This window comes from Dermochelys coriacea, chromosome 8, assembly GCF_009764565.3.
Source record: "Dermochelys coriacea isolate rDerCor1 chromosome 8, rDerCor1.pri.v4, whole genome shotgun sequence".
In the NCBI taxonomy this organism is placed as follows: domain Eukaryota; kingdom Metazoa; phylum Chordata; order Testudines; family Dermochelyidae; genus Dermochelys; species Dermochelys coriacea.
In genome coordinates this window covers 24423865-24448215 of record NC_050075.1, presented here as the reverse complement: position 1 = coordinate 24448215, position 24351 = coordinate 24423865, and the positions used below count along the sequence as shown (strand labels likewise).

The window sequence follows — 24351 nt, the reverse complement described above, 5'->3', positions numbered from 1 at the left end:
TTTAAGCATGTGTTCAAGTCCCATTCACTTCAATTTTATTTAAACATGTGCTTCAATGCTTTCCTGAATAGTGATACCGTCCTGAATTAGACCCTGTGAGTATTCCCATTGAAATCCTTCACAGTGCATAAAGCTAAACATTATTGAAGTTTTAGGTGATTGGGCTTTTTTTTTTTAAAAAAAAAAGTCCTTATTTTATACTGAAATATTTGAGTAGCAAATATTGTGACTGATTTTGCTTTTGGAAATATATGGTAAAATCCTCCTTCTCTTGAAGTCAGTAGCAGGACTCCCATTGATTTCAGTGGGCCAGGATTTCTCTGTTAATTTGCAGTGTTTAAGCATTGCTGAACAAACTATGCTAGTACATTACTTAATAGGAGAGAAAAACGGTGAATCAATTTATCTACTGGTATAACAGCAATGGGTCTGTGGATTTACGCCTGGAGAGAATAATGCTTTAGTGAAAGGCATCTCCCCCGCACACACACACCCCTCTCGAATATTGCTCACTGCTTCAGAAAGTGTTCCAGCAGAATCCATTAGAAATATTGCCAGCTCTGAACTTTTATATGGTATCAGCAGGATGGCATGTCTTTCATGTTGTGTAGTTTGCATCAACTGCCTGTGTGTAAGAGGAGCAGTAGCTGTGTTATGGTTAAGGTCGAGGCTCGTTCATAAAATAAGCTTGATGCCAGTGTGAGCAAAGTGGAAAAGGATAGATCTGACACAGAAATAAAATATATTGAAGCAGAAATGTATGAACAACGGAGAGTAAAAATCAAACGTGGAATAACCTAAAAAATGCATTTTTGTGTGTTCCCTTGCTGGAGAGGCAGTAAAATTTGTGGTTTAAACAGAGAACTGAAGACCAAGTGCTCAAGAGTTCCAATCTCAGCTTTGTCATTATCATATGGATCAACTTTCAGCGAGGCACTCACCCTATCTGAGGCTCAGTGTTCCAAAATGTAAAATTTGAGATGATAAAGCGTACTACATTTAACCTGCCTTTCAAGATATTATGATTTGAGGGCCATATAAGAAAGCAGTCAGAGAGATGTTAATACTTAATATGGTGTTCTGAAACCCTATATCAATGCTCCCATATTGAAATTATTGATAGTTCTGCATGTCCGGGTACAATGCAAATTTGTCCAACCGTTACAACTATTTGAGTCAAATTTTCCAGATTGAAATTTGCTGCAGATCTAAAAAAAATTGTATTGTCCTGGGCCAACGGAAGAGTTCGATTTAATTTCCTGCAAACATGGATTAAGAAATTACTGTGATGGAGAGTTTTACTATTAGTTAAAATTTTGAGGCCATACGGTATCATCAATCAAGAGAAGCAGAAGAAAACATTTTTATAGTATCAGTTCAAAGGGTAGGATTAATGCCCTGTTATCTGTATACCGGATGCAGAAAAAGCAATTAATTAAAATAGCGCCATAATTTTTGACTGAAATATGAGATATATGCTACTTCCTTATAGATCAGTAGGCATACATTGTTTTTCTGTGATCATGGCTTGTACAGCTCATCCATAAAAATTGAAATGTCTTGAAAATCTGCTTTCTATTTCTGTGATGCTTTTGTACTACTACTATCAGGTAGCTCTTTCCTGGGTGGGTAAGTCAGAACTTCCCTATCTTCTATCTTCTTTCATCTCTCTCACACTCTCTCTCTCTGCTGGCAGCCAATGAACAGGTCATTGCTGAGTAGTAAGAATGAGACATTAGTCAGCTGGTCATCACCTTCCCAGTGGGATAATGGCAACAGAGATAGCTTCCTTTTCAATGAAGTGTTGATGTCAGAGGATAGATCACTATTCTCTTCAGCCTTCTCCCTCTGCTATTGCTGTATGAACAGCTAAGCTCCTTGTGTCATCCTAGATTAGTTGATCCTCCCACCTTCCATTCATTTGTGTGTTGCAGTTCTAGTGATTTGAAAAGAACCAAATGTGTAAGCAAATGAGTCACAAGTCTAGAGGGAGCTTGGAGGCAAACAGATGTTTTAGGAAGTACATGGAACATTGGTTCACCTCATTTAAATAAATAAATAATTAGAATACCTTCCTGCACATCTGCTGGACTCTGGATTTCAAGTGATGCTGTCCACACACAAATCTATTCTGAAACAGAGGAGCCTTTCACTGTAAAATCATTCAGATTGATCTGGGATTTGATCATGGGTTTTTCTGAATATATTCAAATGTAGTTATTCCAGTTTCATCTGGTACATTTGGACTATTACCATTTCAATTACACAATGACACCTACAGGCTTTAAAGTTCATTTCAATTCTTGTTCATCTCATTACAAAATAATGTGTTCAGTACAGCACTGTTAGCATTCTTGCAATCGCATCATGCAGGTAACCATTATCTGTACTGAAATATCATAGTGAATCTGTCCACCTTATTACAGCACTGTATCTCTGTCCATTTCTGTGTTCTTATCCAACAAAAGGCAAGTAATTGCTCCATAAGTGCACATAAGAGACCACCTTTGAAAATGTCTCCCGTAAGGTTTTAAATATTTAGCCCAATTGCTGCTGAAGTATAAAACAAACAGAAGGAAAATTTCTGTACAATCTCTCTTTATAGGCTTATGATGAGGATGTCACATATGCTACAAAATTTTGAGGAAATGGCATATAGATATTTTCCATATATAATTCAAAGTTTATACATGTTTCTCGTCATTTAAACATACAGATTGCTTAGAAAGAGAAATATACTTTAGAATTTTCAAATATTGTTTGCTTTTTGCATATTCTTGCCCTTTTTTCTCTTGCTGTAAGGATACTCTCCACAGTGAGCAGCGTAGGGGTACATTTTAAATGTGCACTGAGGGAATTTCTCTGTGTAACTCCCATTGATGGGAAGTGTTGTCAAGTGTCGATGCAAGAGATTAAAATTTAAGATCTTGGATTCTTTTCCACTGACTTACGGCATGAGCTTTGGTAGTTCACTTAACCTTTCTGTGCTATAGTTTGCTCACTTGTATTGTAAATATTTCTACTGCCGAAAGATGTTTTATGGCACAATCCTCGGACATCTCTTATACATGTGCATTAAGGAATAGCAGAAAATACAGGTAGCTTTTCACTCTCACTGGCCCTTAGTGTACCCAATTAATAGCAGGAAAGATACTGACCTAAATTCTCCTTTGAGTGCTGGGCAAAAAGCTTGGCTGATGTGCTCACCAATACTCTGTAGTCCAAAGAAAATTCAGTCAACTGTGCTAAGGCCTTGCCAGAACCACATCTAAATACATACTGCCAGTGACATTGGCAGCATGTGTATAGGGGAAGCCCATACTGCTCCTATTTGGAGCAGCAGTAAGAATAGCTACAGAATGCATTTTGTCCAGACCTCACTGAAACAACCTGTCTGTGTGGAGTCAGGATTAGAGCTATTAAAATACTGGATTTTTCAGTTCAATTCTGAAAAATCAGAAAACAAATTGTTTTGGGTCAAACCAAAAATGAAAATTTTCAGAATTATTGGCACATTGAAAAGTAACAACAAAAATCCTTTATTTTAAGTAGAATGAGCATTTGAAAAAAAAATTTTCAATAAAATTAGAGAAACATTTGAAACAAGTCATTCAAAGTGTTGCATTTTGAAAATATTGAAATGTTTGTTATTTTTCAATTTTGTTCAAGGTTTTTCTGACCAGAACAGTTCAGGAAAATTGGCACAAATTCATGAAATGTTTTGGTATCACCAAATCTGCAGTTTTTGCCAAATAAAGTTTTAAGTCAAAAAATTTTGCTTGCCTCTAGTAAGTAATATTCAGAAACTGCCTGCTCTGCATTAAACCAGCATTCTTACCCCTATTCCCAACATATTTCATGCTACCAAGATGTGAGTTTCCCCCTGAATATTTGAAGAGTGAATATTTGAGATCTTGAAAGGAGATTGCCAAAACCACAGAGGAAAACATGGTCTCTGCCCTGAGGAATTCAGTGTAAATAGACATTTTTAACATGGAAATGATGCACGGATACAAAGGTGGAATGCATTGCGTTTACTTTTTAAATGGTACCTTTTTTCCGAAACAAACCAAAGTTTTGTACAAATTGTATGTACGTGGGACTGCAGCCATTTTTTCAGGGAAAGTGAGACAGCCAAAAGGACAGCTTATGCACAGAGCACCACAACAGGAGGGAAAGAGAGTATTTGGTGAAAAACTGCAACGCAAACACCTGTCCTTGAAACGTCCCATATAGTGTTTAGTGGTTATGCAAAACAGAGAGAACCTTGATTGTAAAGCTTTTTGTTAGTTTACTGTGTTTGGGCTTTCAGAAAACAATGGGACTTCAGTTTATCTTCCCTGGAAGCTGAATTGAATCCCCCAGTTTGAACATGTGGTTCCTAGCATTCTGAGTATTTGTAGCCAGATATTTAGACAGCTCTATGCTCTGTCTAAGATGAGGAGTTACCTGCTGATAAGAGCACTGACAGTAATACCGTATCACAGTTACAGTGGATTTTCTGTCATAAAAGGCCTAACATTCATATCAAACGGCTTGTGAACTGGTCATCTCTTTGAGCTATGTAGGTGAGTTATCAGACATGGGATATTGACGTGTTGAAAAGTGTCTGAGATGTGCATGGCATCTGATATAAAACAGTTGCTTCTTTATGGCCCTCTGCAGAAAGTAAATACTTTTTTTTTCTAAAATGTAGAGAAAATCTGGGTTGTAACTCAAACCTTTTAAATCCTTTCCTCAGTCAGTGTGTGATGCAGCCAGCATTTCTGGTATGAGCTAAATTTATCAGCAGTGTATTGCTCTTCCATGGTCTCCTATATCAATTTGGGCACAAAAGCAATTGCTGAGTCAATGTAAACAGAAGTCTGTTTACCTACAACTTTCACTTTGTGCCTGGTGCTTCTGAGAATGCCAAAGCTGTATTAGTATTATTAGTAAATGTAAAATCTCAGTTGAGTCCACAGCAATCGCTCCAAGGGGCATAAAAAATGTACCCTGTGGTGACACATACCATCTTCCCCTTCTAGCAATGCAAGACGTGTTACATAATACACTGTGGTTTATGGTAAAAACAAGCCATTGTGTTCAAATGGCAACAACAGTAACTGGGAAAAACAGTTTCCTAATCACTGAATTAAAGCATCAGTGATGTCTTATTTTGCTTTAATGATGCAGTTATATGTCCATTTTATTTATATATAATATAACCATTTTAGATTTGGTTATGGTGAGTAGTGAGGACCTCATAGAAGAAATGGTTGTAGGGGATAATCTTGGTTCAAGTGATCATGAGCTAATTCAGTTCAAACTGAATGGAAGGATTAACAAAAATAAATCTGCAACTAGGGTTTTTGGTTTCAAAAGGGCTGACTTTCAAAAATTAAGGAAATTAGTTAGGGAAGTGGATTGGACTGAAGAACTTGTGGATCTAAAGGTAGAGGAGGCCTGGGATTACTTTAAATCAAAGCTACAGAAGCTATCGGAAGCCTGTATCCCAAGAAAGGGGAAAAAATTCATAGGCAGGAGTTGTAGCCCAAGCTGAATGAGCAAGCATCTTAGAGAAGTGATTAAGAAGAAGCAGAAAGCATACAGGGAGTGGAAGTGGGAGGGATCAGCAAGGAAAGCTACCTTATTGAGGTCAGAACATGTAGGGATAAAATGAGACAGGCTAAAAGTCAAGTAGAGTTGAGCTTGCAAAGGGAATTAAAACCAATAGTAAAAGGTTCTATAGCCATATAAATAAGAAGAAAACTAAGAAAGAAGAAGTGGGGCCGCTAAACACTGAGGATGGAGTGGAGGTTAAGGATAATCTAGGCATGGCCCAATATCTAAACAAATACTTTGCCTCAGTCTTTAATAAGGCTAAAGAGGATCTTGGGGATAATGGTAGCATGACAAATGGGAATGAGGATATGGAGGCAGATATTACCATATCTGAGGTAGAAGCAAAACTCGAAAGCTTAATGGGATTAAATCGGGGGGCCCAGATAATCTTCATCCAAGAATATTAAAGGAATTGGCACCCAAAATTGCAAGCCCGTTAGCTAGAATTTTTAATGAATCTGTAAACTCTGGAGTTGTACCGTATGATTGGAGAATTGCTAATATAGTTCCTATTTTTAAGAAAGGGAAAAAAAGTGATCCGGGTAACTACAGGCCTGTTAGTTTGACATCTGTAGTATGCAAGCTCCTGGAAAAAATTGTGAAGGAGAAAATAGTTAAGGACATTGAAGTCAATGGTAAATGGGACAAAATACAACATGGTTTTACAAAAGGTAGATCGTGCCAAACCAACCTGATCTCCTTTTTTGAGAAAGTAACAGATTTTTTAGACAAAGGAAACACAGTGGATCTAATTTACCTAGATTTCAGTAAGGTGTTTGATACTGTGCCACATGGGGAATTATTAGTTAAATTGGAAAAGATGCGGATCAATATGAACATCGAAAGGTGGATAAGGAATTGGTTAAAGGGGAGACTACAACGGGTCCTACTGAAAGGCGAACTGTCAGGCTGGAGGGAGGTTACTAGTGGAGTTCCTCAGGGATCAGTTTTGGGACCAATCTTATTTAATCTTTTTATTACTGACCTCGGCACAAAAATGGGAGTGTGCTAATAAAGTTTGCAGATGATACAAAGCTGGGCAGTATTGCCAATTCAGAGAAGGATTGGGATATTATACAGGAGGATCTGGATAACCTTGTAAACTAGAGTAATAGTAATAAGATGAAATTTAATAGTGAGAAGTGTAAGGTTATGGATTTAGCGATTAATAACAAGAATTTTAGTTATAAGCTGGGGACGCATCAATTAGAAGTAATGGAAGAGGAGAAGGACCTTGGAGTATTGGTTGATCATAGGATGACTATGAGCTGTCAATGTGATACGGCTGTGAAAAAAGCTAATGCGGTCTTGGGATGCATCAGGAGAGGTATTTTCAGTAGGGATAAGGAGGTTTTAGTACCATTATACAAGGAACTGGTGAGACCTCACCTGGAATACTGTGTGCAGTTCTGGTCTCCCATGTTTAAAAAGGATGAATTCAAACTGGAACAGGTACAGAGAAGGGCTACTAGGATGATCCGAGGAATGAAAAACTTGTCTTATGAAAGGAGACTTAAGGAGCTTGGCTTGTTTAGCCTAACTAAAAGAAGGTTGAGGGGAGATATGATTGCTCTCTATAAATATATCAGAAGGATAAATACAGGAGAGGGAGAGGAATTATTTAAGCTCAGCACCAATGTGAACACAAGAACAAATGGGTATAAACTGGCCACCAGGAAGTTTAGACTTGAAATTAGATGAAGGTTTCTAACCATCAGAGGAGTGAAGTTTTGGAATAGCCTTCCAAGGGAAGCAGTGGGGGCAAAAGATCTATCTGGCTTTAAGATTAAACTCGATAAGTTTATGGAGGAGATGGTATGATGGGATAACATGATTTTGGTAATTAATTGATCTTTAAATATTCATGGTAAATAGCCCTAATGGCCTGTGATGGGATATGGGGTGGGATCTGAGTTACTACAGAAAATTCTTTCCTGGGTATTTGGCTGGTGAATCTTGCCCATATGCTCAGGGTTTAGCTGATTGCCATATTTGGGGTCAGGAAGGAATTTTCCTCCAGACCAAATTGGAAGAGGCCCTGGAGGTTTTTCGCCTTCCTCTGTAGCATGGGGCCCGGGTCACTTGTCGGAGGATTCTCTGCTCCCTGAAGTCTTTAAACCATGATTTGAGGACTTCAATAGCTCAGACATAGGTGAGATTTTTCGTAGAAGTGGGTGGGTAAGATTCTGTGGCCTGTGTTGTGCAGGTCGGACTAGATGATCAGAATGGTCCCTTCTGACCTTAGTATCTATGAATCTCTATGTCACACACTGTATAATACAGTATAGAGACATAAACAAACCTAAAAAGTAATATTAAATTCATTATTTATCTGAATATATCTGTGATGTATATAAACACACATGGAGATGTGACATCCATGTGATCAACTTCAGATCATGTGTTCAATGAATTTTTCACATGCTTTGGACAACTATCGTGCATCTCTGACCGCTTGTCCTACATATTCATCTCCTCTGAGACTTATTCTAACATTCCAAAGCAGCTTCAAGCTACCTAAGAATCATTTCTTTCTCTCCCCCCACTATGGAATTTCCACTGAAAAATATACCCAACTAAGGCAGAATCATCATTCAGCCCTGGGCCCATGATTTTTATATATGTTTCACAAGCTTTCGAGTAGGCTACCTTGCAGTACTACAGGGCTATAAACAGGGAGCTTCTTGTGAAAGGGAGCTTTCAGACTTTCCACTGAGCCATAGAAGCACTTAGTTCTGATCTTGGAAGGTCTTAAAATAAGAGTTTAAAAGTATGACACATAGGTAACTGTAGAAGTCTGTGTCTCTCTCTCTCTGAGTTCTTTACCTTGGCTTCATGGTAACTAAGGCATATGACTTTCCAGAAAGAAGAATTTGAAAAATAATACCTTTTTAAAACTCTCTAAAACTTTCCTAAAGTAGTTTATTTCCTCTTGTAAAATATTTGGCATATATGGAATACATACGAGTATGGTGTCGTGTGCAGGTTTTAGCAACACTTGTTTGGATGACCTGAATAACTCACTTGTGCCATTTGTGATTGATGCAGTTGTCCCAGATTCCATCAAGAAACTTTTTATGACACTTCAGATCAACATGTAACATCCATTATGCACTCACATGTGTGCGCACGCACACACACATCTAACTGTTACAACATATTTTTTTTTGCGGTAGAAAGAATTGTTCTCCTAGCCAGTGGGTTTAGGTGCACAGTCCACTCAGAATTTTCAGGCTTCCTGCCTTAAGCCCAGTAGATGTCTTCATTTCATGCTGAGCTGATTACATCCATTAGGCACACCATGAGGAACAAACTTGAATGATACATTAAAATCTGTGCGTCAGAGACAAGTGAGAAATTTAGTTATTTTGATGGGAGCATGATTCATCTGAAACGAAGCATTCTATTCAGAGCTAGGACACTGTTTAATAAATTCAGTCTGTTGAGTTAAACCATAGGCTGTAATTTCATCAGAGTGAAAGAGGGGAATATAAAAGAAAGAAAGGCTACTGCTTCCTATACTGCTCAAAGGAAAAGCTGGTGACAGAACAGTCCATCCTCCTTTTGTGGTTGACCAGTATATCTGTGATCATGACCCAATGTAGATCTCTCTCTCTCTCTCTCTCTCTCTCTCTCTTCCATACCTGTTATTAATATAAAACTACCCACGTGTAACAGGATACACTCAGGCTGGGGTGTATCCTCATGGCTGAATTTGGGGATCATTTCTCATCCAGTCTGACATCCCCCTTTCTTAGTTGCCCTGGATTCTACAAATTTGAGGAGGGTATGCAGGCAATGTCCCCGGGGCCTGTCTGGGGACCCAAGTGGGCAACCAGAGTCCTAGTTTTGTCATCCATTATAGAGGTAGGAGAGTTAAGCAGAGCTGCATGCCGTGCAAGACACGGTGGCATACCCCTCCCCATGCAACATCATGCTCAAGGCCCATGTCTATGCAACCCATTGGTTACAATGACCTCACACTGGACCCTTTTTTAACGCACCAACTGAAATGGAACCTGCCAATGTTGTGACAAATGTAATGTTAATCCCTAAACCAGACCTCTAGGATGCTGGATGAAAGGTGGAAAAAACCTGCACAAAGGTTTGCCAATTTTGCCATATGGGAAAATATACCTTTCAGACCTCAAATAAAATTTGGTGATAAGCATAAACCCTGTCATCCTAAGAAAAAAGCAAAAGTGACTACAGATTAGCAGTGGGCAGACACAACCCTTCCTTCCTCCCCTGCCTCTCCATCTAGGAGCCCATCAGTCTCCTTAGATTCCAGTTATTCTGTGGAAGCAGGATCAGGTGGGAAAAGCTTAGAATACAGATTGTTAGAGGCCAGAGAAGGGAGACCAGTGGGAGCCCAAGTTACTCTGTCCCCTTATCTCCCACACAAGTAGAGAGACGGTGGGTGGCATCCATGTCCCCATCGATCCCACGCCCACCAATTATGTACCATGGTTAACGGAGGAGCATTTTAGTTTAATATAATAAGGTGTTCTTATTTGGGGATATAGTGTTTTTTAAATGTCTGAGTATGGTCACAGAGGGGGAGAGAAAGATTAGGGGAAGTAAGAACAACAGATGATCATGTTCATGCTTTCTGATGGGTGTTCTCATGGAATGTACCCCTTAACTGAGTGGAAGAAATTTTTTATCAAAAGCTGAGGGTAGTTTGTTTCTTTCCATACCCACAAGATTACATGCAGTCCCATCTCATTCAAAGGTATAATGCAACATTTCTTCTCTTTATAACTTATGCAGACTCTAGGGTCTAAAGGGAAAAGGTGTGTTATGGGTTTTTTATGACTCTTCTATTGAGGAAAGAAGATAATTTTCCTCTAGAAAACTGGGATTGAAATAGATCTTTGTGCTCAAATTATAATAGATTCCCCTGGTTATCTTTCTATGAAGTTATTATATAATCTTTTGAAGGTAAGTCAGAAAGAGTGACAGCCGAAGAGAGAGGGGACTTTTAAAGATTCTTCTGGACAGTGGAATATCCCAAAATCAGACCTTTTTTGTTTGTCCTTTTCTTGGTTGGCAATAAAATGGGTTTAGGAAGCTAATAATAATAAATATTAGAAATGTAGGGATGGATGGGTCTTCAAGAAGTCATCAAGTCAAGCCCCCTTTGCTGAGGCAGGACCAAGTAAGCCTAGAACATCTCTTAGCTCTTTAAAATCTCCCAACAATGGGGATTCCACAGAGCATGGCTTTGGCTTCCTCAGCCATGAGACGCTGTTCCAGGAAGAAGATCTGTTGGGAAGAGATGTGGTTCACCTGACCAAGCAGGGGAACAGCATCTCATGGTTGAAGAAGCAGAAGCCCTCACGTCAACACCATCTGTGCAGTCATGGATTCACATCTAGGATGCGCGTCCCTGCCCAGGCCCTTACCCTCAACTGGGAAGATGGATGCTAACACCACCTGCACTCCATACTCCTTCACCCTCACTTCCAGAGCCCTGAAGTCACCACTGATCTGCTAAGGGTCATACTTGGAAGTGTCATTAGTGCCCACATGGATGAGCAGCATGTGGTAGTGATCAGAAAGTTGATGAGCCTCGGCCTCTTTCCATAACATGTTGAATGCGGGCTCGAGGCAGGCAGCACACCTCCCAGGTCATCGTGTCAGGTTGTCAGGTGGAGGCCTCTGTCTCCCTCAGACGGGAGGCCCCAACCACCAGCACTCTATACCTTCTCCTTTTGGGTGCAGTGGCTGTGAGCTTCCCAGCACTGGGGGCAGGTGGCTGTTCCTCCACAGCCATTGTTCTCACTTCCTGTTGCCAGAACATACTGGTTGTTCATCTCAATGAACAGGGGATCTGGGTGAGGGATGCAATACTATCCACTGCCTGAAGTGGACAGCTGTCAGCCTCCACTCTGTAGAGCAGCTGGTTCTCCTCCATCCTGTTGTGTTGCTGTAGCTATCTATGCATCCTCCATCCCCAATATTTCTACATGCATCCTGTCAATTAATTCCACTTCTTTAATATCTGTTTTATTCAAGAGGTCAGTTATACCTTTTTCTAAGTGGAATACATACTCAAGGGAGTATGGTTGTTATGAAATAGTTACACTTCTCAGATAATGAAGGTAGTACTTGACCTCACGTCTCATGCTTTACAGTGCACATGTGACACTGAGATATGTTTCATCTCACAATAAACACATACCTATGATTTACTGCTTACTTAGGATAGCTCTCATACACTCTGCAAAATAATTGAAATACGTTTCAGATATTTTCCTTGGTGTAAGATATTAACTACTTGTCATTTTATTGTCCTAAACTACTTTGCTCTGCAAAAATAAGCATACCTCTACATTTTAGAGAAAATAAATACGGTGCATTAATTCATCATTGTTGTGTGAAACATGGGAGACCAAAATGTATCCTTTTGTTTCGCTTTCTAACCATTGCTTGAACATATCAAAGGGATCAAAGAATCTGGAGCTTATCTTATTAATATTGTAGGTGACTTCCATTCCAACGATACCTTTAGATCAGCGGTTCTCAAACTGTGGGTCAGGACCTCAAAGTGGACCCTTTTAATGGGGTCACCAGGGCTGTCATTAGACTTGCTGAGGCTCGGGGCTGGGGCTGAAGCTGAGGCCTGAGTCCCATCGCCCAGGGCTGAAGCCGACACCAAAGGGCTTCAGTTCTGGGTGGTGGGGCTCAGTTTATAGGCCCCCAGCTCAGAGCGGTAGGACTCGGGCTTTGGCTTCCCCCCCCCTCCACCCCCACACCCCATTCAGGGCAGCAGGGCTCAGGCAAGCTCAGGCTTTGGTCGCCCCTCCTGGCATTGTGTAGTAATTTTTGTTGTCAGAAGGGAGTCACGGTGCAATGAAGTTTGAGAACCGCTGGCTTAGATCCACAGATGTTTATTCACAGTGTATGTAAACAGTCTACATCATTAAGAGAAATAGAAAAGCATTTTGACATTTGCCATTACTTTACTATAGACTGCTTAGAGAGTTAGTACTAAACTTTCATTACAAAATTGTCAGCAGAGAAAAGTTTTTAGTACTAATATTTTCATAGTATTTCAGAGAATCTATATTGGCTCCCTAATCCACTGGACACCATTAAATTAGGCTTGAATGAAGACTGGGAGTGGATGGGTCATTACACAAAGTAAAAACTATTTCCCCATGCTAATATTTCCTCCTACTGTTACTCACACCTTCTTGTCAACTATTTGAAATGGGCCATCCTGATTATCACTACAAAAGGGTTTTTTTTTCTCCTGCTGATAATAGCCCACCTTAATTAATTGGTCTCATTACAGTTGGTATGGCAACACCCATTTTTTCATGTTTTCTGTGTGTATATATATCTTCCTGCCGTATTTTCCACTGCATGCATCCGATGAAGTGGGGTTTTAGCCCATGAAAGCTTATGCCCAAATAAATTTGTTAGTCTCTAAGTGCCACAAGTACTCCTCGTTTTTTTTCTAACCGACTGAGAGGCTCATGAAGAGAAATGTAAGGATAAGAGCAAATTTTCCTGTCTTTGTTTGGTTGTTTCCAGAAAGGGAAGAAATTTCCTAGCCTATTTTTATGTTTGATCCCTCTAATTGTTCTTACGGCCTTTTGTTACAAAGACCTTGTATATCTCATTAAAACAGTTGAACAACATATCTGAGCTAAAACAAACCACTTCCTGGATAATCTGGCTTCATACAAAAGTTAGTCTGGGGCTCGGGGGGAAAAGTAGCAAGCTATATAAAGTGGTGTTGCAGTTGCAGTGCAGCTCACTGGCATGGTCCATCTGTGTTGTGTGTGTCAGATCTGACTCAGGGATCACTGGTTGTTAGTAGTCCAATGTGTGATATTTCTGTATGTACTTTACTATTTAAACAGAAAGTTACCTGGTCATTTTTAGTTTATAAATATGTCTTGTTTTCTTTCTAAGTTTTGCCAATTATCGATACGCATTTGAATTCAGCTTTCAGGTAGCACAAGGTGTTGTTTGCATTGTTAACCTCTCATAATGTTTCTATCAGAGAAAATCAGCTGACGTAGTCCTTTAGCTTAATAATGTTTTTTCATGTAGATTATACATTAAAAGTACAATTGCAACTGTTTTGCCTACTGTAACCCCAAATTTTGTTAAACTGCCTGGAAATGCAGAATACAAATAACCTATCATCTTTCTTTGGCAAAACATGTAAATTATGATAGTTTTGTTTAACTTCGAAATTTATAATATATGGAGAAGGAAAACTATACAAAATAGTAAATTAAATGATAGTAAAAATATCCAACTTTGCATGAATGAATATGCAGTTTTAAATATGTAATAGTTCTCTAGCTTGGATAAAACAGTATATGTTGAATATAATTGACTGTGATTTTTTTTTTATGATTAGTGTTTAGAACTGAATTTTTGATAATGTGTAAGATGTTCTGAAGTACACTCAGACCCTTAGAAACCAAGTCACTTAAATGGCCGTGAAGACCCCATTACCATCTTGCTCCTTGATGCTATTTCCTATCTTCTCCCCCCTCCCCCCAAGAGAGGGTGGAGAAGACATACTGGTGAACTAACCCTTAAATTGCCATTGTCAGTTATGTGTATCTGCTGTGGATATGCAGAGAACTTTATTGTCTGGGGCCAATCCCCAATCTTTCACAAGCACTAGGAAAAAAGTTTTGGTATTTTCCCCTTGAGTTATAATGTTAGAAATTTAAAGAAACACAGTTCTATATTAAAACTTGTGGCCAGAGCACAGGATTTGTAGTCAGGACTGTAAGAGTTTAAATGTGTCTCTGGCTCTGTCAATAGTTAGGAATAGTCTGGATTCAGCAATTGATGATGGATAGCAGTTGATGTAGCTACAGCAGTCCAGACCATTAAGTGTAGACAATGACAAGCCTGGATAAACCTCGATTAGCTCAATCATTGCAATCAGTGTGAAGATTTGGAATAGTAGGAGCAAGTATAAAATTAACCATTCTGATATTTTAGCATCCCTTTGAGATCAAAGCACTGAATGGCAGCTATCTGATGATGTGTACACTGTGAACTGAAATTATTTTTATTCATTTTGGTCATGTTGTTTTGTACTGCTTTGTACTGGTAATTCAGCCTATTCAAATTCTGTCTGTATCAGAAAAATGTATCTACTTTCTGTTGTTGGAAGTAGTCCTGTTTTCCTGTGCCTTACATCTATAGAATAGAGAGTTGAAAGTTAATATTGCCTTATGATAGCAGTAGTTCATTTAAAGAGAGTTCAGTTATGGCTTTATCTAATTTTTAGCAATGCTAGGGGATGCAGTTGTCATCGCCTATCAATCTAAAGCTACTGTAATCGATGTGTGAAAATGCCATTGCAAGTTTTCTAGAGCATATTGGCATGCAAATTGTGATGTAAATCCTTTACTAAGAAATTCTACCAGCTTTTTAGGAAAATTCAAAGCACATATGGTAGTCCATCAAGGGTATGTAAATTTGACATGGGCAAAGCATTGCTTGTAATTTGAAATGTTGATATTTGTTTATATATCAAAAGTTCATTCTTTTAGTCCTATCAAAGCCTTGGATTATAAAATGTTGAGCTGTCCCATGATTCATATTCATGTTTCATATTCAGCTTGTATCATAACAAGACTAAACACAAAGATTGAGTGTATTCTGTAACAATACACAACACAAGTAAAAATGCCAGATTCCAAGATAATCTTTATAAAGAGAAGGATGTGTAATTAGCTGGGAGAAATATTACGCAGATTATATTTTCAAGCATGGGTTTTTTGGTTTTTAAGTGCCTTTATTCACTAGTAGTGAATGCAATCAAAAAATTAAGAATCCCTATTTGCCGTGAATTCATTGTGTTGGTGAAAACACAAAGGGCCTGATTCTCATTTATACTAAGGCTGCTTTATACCACTCTGGCATTATACAGGGGTCTTAAAGTAAGCATAAATATATTTCCGTATTCACTGACCCTTGCCAGTGTATCATAGTCTGATCTGGAAAATCCTCCTTGAAACAACCAATGAGGTTGTCATTTATGGTGACGATTTTTAGTGATGTGAATTTTTTTTAATGTTGCCTTTTACTTGGGGAAAGAGAAGAGAAAGCAATGAATTAGATTAATAATATATCTGCACATTTCACAATGCATTTTTCATTCTAACTGTTAAAAGGGACTGCCTTACTGTATCTGGTTTATATATCTCCAGCATACTCCATCTGCCTCTTAAGTAATTATTTACCACTATGAGACAGGAAATGATGTTTCCACAATTCCTTTTACATTACATGCAACACAGACGGTTCAGAAGAACCATGAAGAGTTATAAGCAATGTTTGTAAATGGTATTACCATGAGAATGTTCTGAATGCGGCGTAATTGAGATAAATGTGTAACAAGAGTTGCTCTATTATATGTTTGATTTTAGTCTTACTTCAGAATTTTTTACTATATTTACAAAGTAAAGGTAAAGTAAATGGCTATTAGACATCTGATTGGTTCCCAAGTGGGACATAATCAAGTGAATATCTCTTGCACACAGGCCAAGAAGCTACCACACACTTTTTGAACTGTATTGTCAAACATGTGAAATTACTTCTCCTGACATTTACCCTAGAGGCTAGATTCTGCATATACACTGATGTCCCTTGTTTATTTTTAGAGGCAAACTCCCACAAAAATAAGGAGTTGCCTTCACCTGAAAATGTGCCTATAGGAACAATTGCCTGAAAATTTCCGTGACACCATCACTGGCCAAATAGAAAGTCAGTCACTCCCCACAATAAAAATCCATTCTCTCAGATACTACACATCTGCACAACATGGAGTTTGACCTTACTGTGCCTGCAGTCATGAAACTGGACAGTTCCATTGGAACATGTTGGAAAGGCACTGCCTCAGATTACAATTTGGAATGTGCTGTATAGTATATTATTATTTATTTATTGTCCAATGTCAGCAGTAAAGGTGCTCCAGTGGATTATGAACTCTGTGTTGCGGATCCTTGTCACTTCTGGTGTTTATGATTGATGACACTGTTTTGAAATACCTGTGGTCACCAGAATGTAACAGAGCCACTTCACTCCAATGTGATTACCGTTTATAACATTTAGAAGGTAAGACAATGAGAGAACAAGGACCCAGTGATGGAAGTCACTGTTCAGCCATGTACACCGAAGGATATCCTTTTCTGCTCTGTTAACATAACCCCTCTCAAGTACAGCACGCTGAGGAGAAGGAGAGAACTAATGATGGCTGGAGTACCACAGCAGGAGAAGTTAAGAACATCCCAGTCTTGAAGGGTGTTTGGTATCATGTCAAATACAGGTACCTAAATCTGTACTAGGAGGTTGCTATTCCCTCAGCCACTGCAACCCCCAACAAGTGGTTGAGGGCTGTTCTGAATATCCTAATACAACATTCTCCCTCTAAGGTCACTGCAGGTCTCCCTGTTTATGGTCCTATTTGATGAAGCATTTTTCACTTGACAGAGCTAGGAGGTGACTTCGGTAGCAGGCACAGCCCATGCTGAAGGCTGATACTTATGGTATTTTGGTATAGGAAATTCTTGTATCTAAGTTTAGCAGGCACTTCTGTCCTGTGGGAGTTCATCTTTGCAGTCCTGGTGCTCAACAAGAGCAGAAATAGACAAGTGTTTCACTCTGCCTCAGCCATACAAGGCCGGCTCAGCAGCTCACTGTCTGAAACCTGGCTTGTACCAAGATGTTGCCAAGACCTCCTGAGTGGTATAAAAAAGGATGGTAAGTCACTTATTTGTAAATATAGTTTGGGTTGTTAATTTGTTTCTTTTTGACCAGAGTGCAGGCTATGAACCCAGTGATCAAAGTCCCATTGCCTTCACTGGGAGATACCTGGGTATGGCTGCAGTCCTGGGCCCTGTTCTTCTCTTTGACTCTCTCTCTCTTTTGTTTTCTTTCAGGGACCAAATGAACCATACCAATTAGCCAACAGTAACAACAACGGGTCCAGTTTCTGTCAGCATTTGGTTGGGGATAGATTCCTGGCTAAACAACCTGGCACCCGTCACACACAACTACCACTAAGCAAGTGGTACTATGAGGCCATGGGTACTGGGGGTTGGCTGCTCTGTGAGTCTGAGTAAGTTCCTTCACATTTCTATGAGACATCTGACATGAGCACTGTATACATATTATATTAACTAGGGCATTCTTTTCCTTCCAGAATTCAAGAACAGCATTCTTGAACCTGAGGCAGCTCCCTGAAGTACAGTAGGTAAATGTGTTACATTTCTGCCAATCCCCCAGTCTAGCAAGGGTCTTATCACCATGGTATCTGAGTGCCAGCATGTTCTAGCAAAGAAAGAAGTACCCATCTCTGGTCAACTTTGTGAACTTGTATTTATTTTTGCTGTTCTTGTGGACAAGCTAGGTGGAAGAAGTGGGTGTTGCATTTTGCTCTGAGAGTAAAAGGTTCAGAGGTCATTCTCTATCTGAGATTTATATTGTACAATGTGACATATACCATTTACAGTGTAATCTGATGTTTTTTTCTGGACCCTGTTTTGACATCTCATGTGCTTCAATATTTTTGCTGTGTTGTTTGTTTGTTCGTATGGCTTATTTTTATTATAACAAAAATAGGTTTTATTAACTAAATAACTTATAATGCTTTAAAAATAAAAAAATACTTTTGATTGCTGTATATGTGTGTCTAATTAAAATTGCTTGTCATTTGTAAACCCACATTAGCAGCCCACTGAATATGGGAGAAAAGGAGAGAGGGCTACGAGGTAGGGGTCTATGGCAGTTGCCAGTTTGTTCTTTACCTGCCTGGATATCTGTGTGTGTCAGGCAGTGTAAAGGGTGCTTTGTTTTAGGAACCAGTAAATGATGCCAATCTGTTATTTGTGCTGCTGGGTGTTGTGTGTGCAAGCTCTCAGCTATCTTTCTTGTGCTCCAATATGTGCTCCTAATTTCACACATTTGCTTATATACTCATTCTTCTTTGGATTTGTAGGTCCACGGAGGCTGGCGTAGTGCCCCACTTTCCAAAAGCCACACCCAAACATGACAGGGTTGTGGCTGCCAGTGATCTATTTTCATGAGTGAGGAACATCTTTTATTCTGGAGTTTAACCAAAGACTAGAACCATATATTCAAAATAGCAGTGACATTCCTCAGAATTTTCTTTTCTTCGCCCAGTGTAGAGTTTTCATATTTTTACATGAGAGAACTGGTTGAACATGGTTACAAAAATGTTATTGTGTCTTGACAACATAGAATCTAATCCTGAACTCTTTATTCAAATATAGCTCAGCATTTAAGACTAACGTGAATGAGAAGTTGAGAAGTGAGCCCATAGTCAGTATAATGGCTTTAATGTGTGCCTTAGGCCAGTATAACAACCATCTGTTAATGAGATTAGACATCAGCATGCCTTTCACAACAAGGAAAACTAAAAATGCTGTTCAGAAGCTTGGGCCTTGTTAACTCATGTTCAAAAACTATGGCCCTCGTTTTCAACAGCAATATAAAATAAATTGCTAGAATTGCGCTTACTTGGCGTGTGAACATTGGCGTTCTTATTTAATTTCCAAATTCATTATATTTACTCTTACAAATAGTTTAACTGCAGTTGCTCATTAGTCTGTCTCATGATATTATGGTGTAATATATAAGAAAACAAAATCTTTTAAACTACTTCTCCTGTATGCCAAGGAATCAGGTCAGTCTCTCTTCCATCATTTGAGGATTTTTTTTTAATACACATGTTCCTAATTAAGTAAAAAATTGTTTGTACATATACTGTTAAATTAAAACAGGAGAATATTTCCAGAAACATGGTGGATGTGTTGCAATCCATGAGAAAAAAAACAGCCAACAAATGTTGGTGATGGGGAGAGACTTTTCTGAGTGGAATTTTCAAAAATACTCAGGGTTGGCCTCACTTTATACCAGAGGTGGGCAAACTACAGCTCGCGGGCCACATCCAGCCCGCAGGACTGTCCTGTCCGGCCCCTCCCCTGCTGTCCCCTCCTCCCCCACAGCCACAGCCACACAAGCAGCACGGCTTGTGCACACTTATCTCCCAGGCTTTCCAGTAAGCCTGTCCTGCTGAGGCTTGGTAAGGGGGCAGGGTGAGGGGGTGTTGGATAAGGGGCAGGAGGTCCTGGGGGCTGTTGGATGAGGCAGAGGTTCGGGGCGGGGGTGGTCAGGAGACAGGGAGCAGGGAGGTTGGATAGGGGATGGAGTTTTGCGGAGGCAGTTAAGGACAGGAGTCCTGGAAGGGCGCGGTAAGGGGACAAGGAGTAGGGGAGTTGGATGGGTTGGGGGTTCTGAGGGGGGCAGTCAGAGGGCGGGAAGTGGGAGGGGGCAGATACAGGGTGGGGGCCAGGCTATTTGCAGAGGCACAGCCTTCCCTACCTGGCCCTCCATACCGTTTCACAACCCTAATGTGGTCCTCAGGCCAAAAAGTTTGCCCACCCCTGCTCTACACCCAAAATTAATGGTGAAACTCCCATTGATTTCATTGGAAGCAGAGATAGACCAACACAGAGTGCTTTTAAAAAGCCCACCCAAGGTTATTCCCCTAAGCATTTCTAAAAGCACACACATAGGAGGGTTGTCGTAGTTCAACATAAACTCTGTGATACAATAATTGAATAATGACTTAAAGTGAAATTAAGATTTTAGCTTTTACAAAACAACATCTGAGTGGCTATAGGGAAAAAAAATCCTTTACAATATTATTTTATTAAACTAAGCCTGTCGTATGACACAACCACTTATTAATATTAGTACATTTCATTATATGATTGATCTAGATAGGTACAGATATGTAACACTCACTGTTATACACATATACATTATATATTTCTATATATACATCAATTTCTATGGCATTATTTTTTAGAAAAAAAATTCAGTTTATACCAACATAAGTTAAAGCACTGAAACCTGTTATATGTTTATGAAAACAAACTTTTAGTCTGGTAGCCACTGTTTCTCATTTTTTCCCGCCGTAAAACTGGGATGATAATACTTCAAATGATCATCTGGCAGCTTAATTAAATTTTCTTTCTTAGGTACTCTGATGCAAGGTATGATGTAAGTACTTACTCTTATTACCTGGCTAATTGATCTGAAATATCCATCTGGGCATGTCATATAAATGATGAAGAGCTTTCCAGGACCAAAGCTGTCCAGGACCAGATTTTATTAGTTCACCTTGGTTAATTCATAATTTTCAAATTGTCTGGTAATGAGTGGTTTTAATGACAGCGTGATAGGAAGTAGAAGAACTAAATTGGATGAATGGTTGAAGGGATTGGAAGTTGTTTGGAGTGGTTTTTGCTTTTCCACTTATCTGAGTTTGATTGGATTGTGAGGAAGAGGTGACAATCAGTTAGGAAGTCAATCTTGCACTCTACCCTACACAACCCTACCTCGGACTCTGCAGCAGTAACTGCACCGCTTGGATAACTGGCAGTTGGTGGTAATGAGATTGAAACACAGGTTTATATTGGAGATTCAGAAGTCTGGAAGGAGGATTATTTTTGGAATCTTTGGTTCTCCGGTTTCTATGGTTTCAGCTTTGTGGAGCCTAGACAAGGCATGCATCAGACATACAGCTTTGATTGGACAGTTTAGCACCATTGGTTTAATCTTGGGAGCAGAAGGTATCAGCCGTAAGAGTCCCAGTATTAATTCATACTGTTTAATGCAAGCTGTAGCTCATAAATATGTTTCTACCCATGGTTCAATCTTCAAAGAGGTCCTGACCTGGTAGGTATAACCAAACTTGCCCAGTGTTAAATCAGCTCTTTTCTGGCAGCTGCAACCCATAGAGGATTAGGCAGGTGCTGTGCCTGTATTACTTGCAGTTGCCTTTAGCATCAGAAGGTATTCCATTTTAAAATCGGGTATTTTATTTGAATGTACTCACCTGGTTTAAGAGTTCCAAGATGAACATTACATGTGATTAGTAGAGTTCAGATCACCCACTACACTGCAGAACTCCATGAGATCTGGTCATGATTTTGACCTCTACAGCACTGAGCTAGCCTTATTTTCTTATGTGACTCTGAAGTCCTTGTGAACAGTGTTTCCTCAGAATTAACTTGTGATCTCAGAGTAGCCAGGGCCTATCCCTATTGATTTCTGGTGCTCTGCATTCTGTTTGATCATAATCTGGATCTTATATTTGGCCAAGACTTGGTGACAAAGCCAGTAAAGATTACACTCTGGTCATGGTCAGACTACAATGTATTGAAAGTTAAGGTAATGGTATTACTTTGTTCCTATCAGGATGAAAGACTAGATTCAGTGGTGTTCCCATGGCCTTTTATGGTACACACTTTGATTTCAGAGCTCTTTAAGGGTGAATACTTTTCAACCAGTGATTCTGGTAGAACATGCTGCAATCTCTTGTTTGTTACCAGCAAATACAGTTGTTCCTAAGCATCCTCTTCCACAAGATCACTGTGTTCACAGATGGAAAATATGGGACACAAATTGGAATGCCAATGCTGAAAATTGTGCATTCAGATAAATAGTTTGTGGCATAAAGAACCTTTAAAGTTCAAGAAAGTATTGTTCTCTTCCGCCTCTGCATTTGTGAAATCTCACCCATTTGAATAAATCTGCATGTTAGGCATCTTGTCTTCTCTGCTTGTAAGCAGTCAGATATATTTTACCAGTTGTGAGGAGTTTTCTATTGTGGTAACAAAGCCTTATCTGGGCAGGACAAATGTGTTATCTTTTCTGGTTGAGCTTAGACCAGTATCACACACTTAGTTGAACTGCTGTGACTGTTTCAATAAGTTTGTTAACTTTGAGATGTAAAAACACCATCCTAGAGAAACTGTATGATATAAGAACAGCCATTTCAAATCTATACAGCAAGCAAAATGGATTGTTATTAGTCACTGCTAGTGGGGAAATATGGTATCCTTTGAAATGCCAGTTGAATGTCAGGATGTTTCCTTTGGTCAAGGGGCCATCAAGCACCATCATTTCAGCTGAGGACTCTGATAGGGTTTTCTCCAGAGCCTGTCAATTCTTAGCCTTCATTGACTGGAGAAGCTGCTGCTCAGCAATATGAGACACTTCCATCTCTGAAGTGTTAAATGCATATTACGCCTTTGCTCTCTCTAAGGGCAGAAACCTAAATCCACAATGTTACCTTGGTCTTCATCATGGCAGAGCAAATCACCATCACTAGACCTACAAGGCCAGGCTAGATCACTGTAATTTTTAAACATTCTTTTTTGGGGGAAAAATACTTCTGTGCAGTCACATTATAAATTGGTGAATAGTTTTGCATTATACATTTCTTAAAGCTCTGGTCTACAAAGCTGTTCACCTAGGTCCTAATTTGTGCCAATGCAAATACTTTAAAGGTAAAGTGATGCTGAAATATATGTTGTTTATATTTTGAGTTATATCTTCAGCAGTGGGTCCTTGGACCACCTTTGATCAGCAAGGTACTTGCAGGTCACGTACAGATCACTGGCTGGTCACCTGTTGCTGACTGTCTTTGGTTCTAGCTGGGCAGGATAGATCAAATGGGAGGGGGAGAGGAAGTTAAAAGCAAATGTGGACAGTGAGATTCACTTTTTTTCCAAAGCAGACAACCCTCTTAATGCCCAAAAGATATCAACAAAATAAAACTACAAATCTATGAATACTTGTGTATTACATTTGCATTTAGGCAATTGCTGTAGCTTCTACATGGATGTTTTGTGATCTTAGATGAAAGAGAAGGTAGTCCACAAGTAAACTCTCTAAGAACCCTCATATAGAAAGATAAATTCATGCTCTTTCACTTCCATGGTCTGTCACACAGCAGAAATAAATGCCTTTGACTGTAATACCTAGCAGGGAGTGTCTGTTGTTCTTTCTCTTGCCTTTTCTGTCGGATCTATCCACAACATGTTAAAATATGCTGTTTAGATATATTTTTAATACAAAGTGTGAGATACTTCCTATGTGTGATATACACAGTTCTTCTCAATACGCAAGAAAGGTCCAAAACATAATATATTGAGTTTATTGGTGTCCAACTGAGCAATGGTACAGTATGCATAGGGAATGTGCTTTTGATATTTACAATTGCCATGATGTGTTATACTGTAAAGCAACTAATCTTGTACACTTCTCTGTGGTCCATCTATGGAGAATAAATAGTTGTTCTGAAGACTGTGCCTTCTTGACATAGATATCTTTATGCTTTGAAAACAGCAGGTGAAAAGAGAGGAGTGCTAGTTTGCTGAGTTCTGAGCTAGAAAACTGATATTTGATATTGAGCTGATATCTGGAGCCTCCTGCTTTCATTACTTTTGAATGCTGGCTGTATTTCTTCTCCTTGTTTACTGTGGGATAGGAAATAAAACTATGTAAACTGATACAATGTCAGTTCATTGTGCTATTGAGAAAAATGTGGACTTGATGAAAGGATGTTCTTCTGCTTCACCTGGAATTTCCACCGGTGCCTAGCCCTTTTGTTGCTGTCCTTTGTAGTATTTCAGTTTGTCAATATTTCTGGCCTTAAGGTTCTGTGACAAAGTTTCTCCTCTACCTTGGTGGGTCCTGCGCTTACTGGCGGATTTTCCTTGCCTCAGAGATTCACAGTAGCCCTCAGTTTGGCCACTTTCATGGCTCAAATCTGCCATTCACTCAGATAACCTCATCACTGGCCAGCATGGGGAAAAGGAAGGAGAACAATCCCCACAGTCTCTGTTGGTCCACCTAGTGGGTCGGGGGACAGGCCCA

General features: G+C 39.4%; 1 protein-coding gene across 3 annotated transcripts in view; it reads left to right on the top strand.

Annotated features, from left to right (window-relative positions):
* GABRB2 (gamma-aminobutyric acid type A receptor subunit beta2) overlaps nt 1-24351 on the top strand; it is a 238709-nt gene that overhangs the window by 141466 nt on the left and 72892 nt on the right. The gene's annotated exons all lie outside the window — the stretch shown is intronic.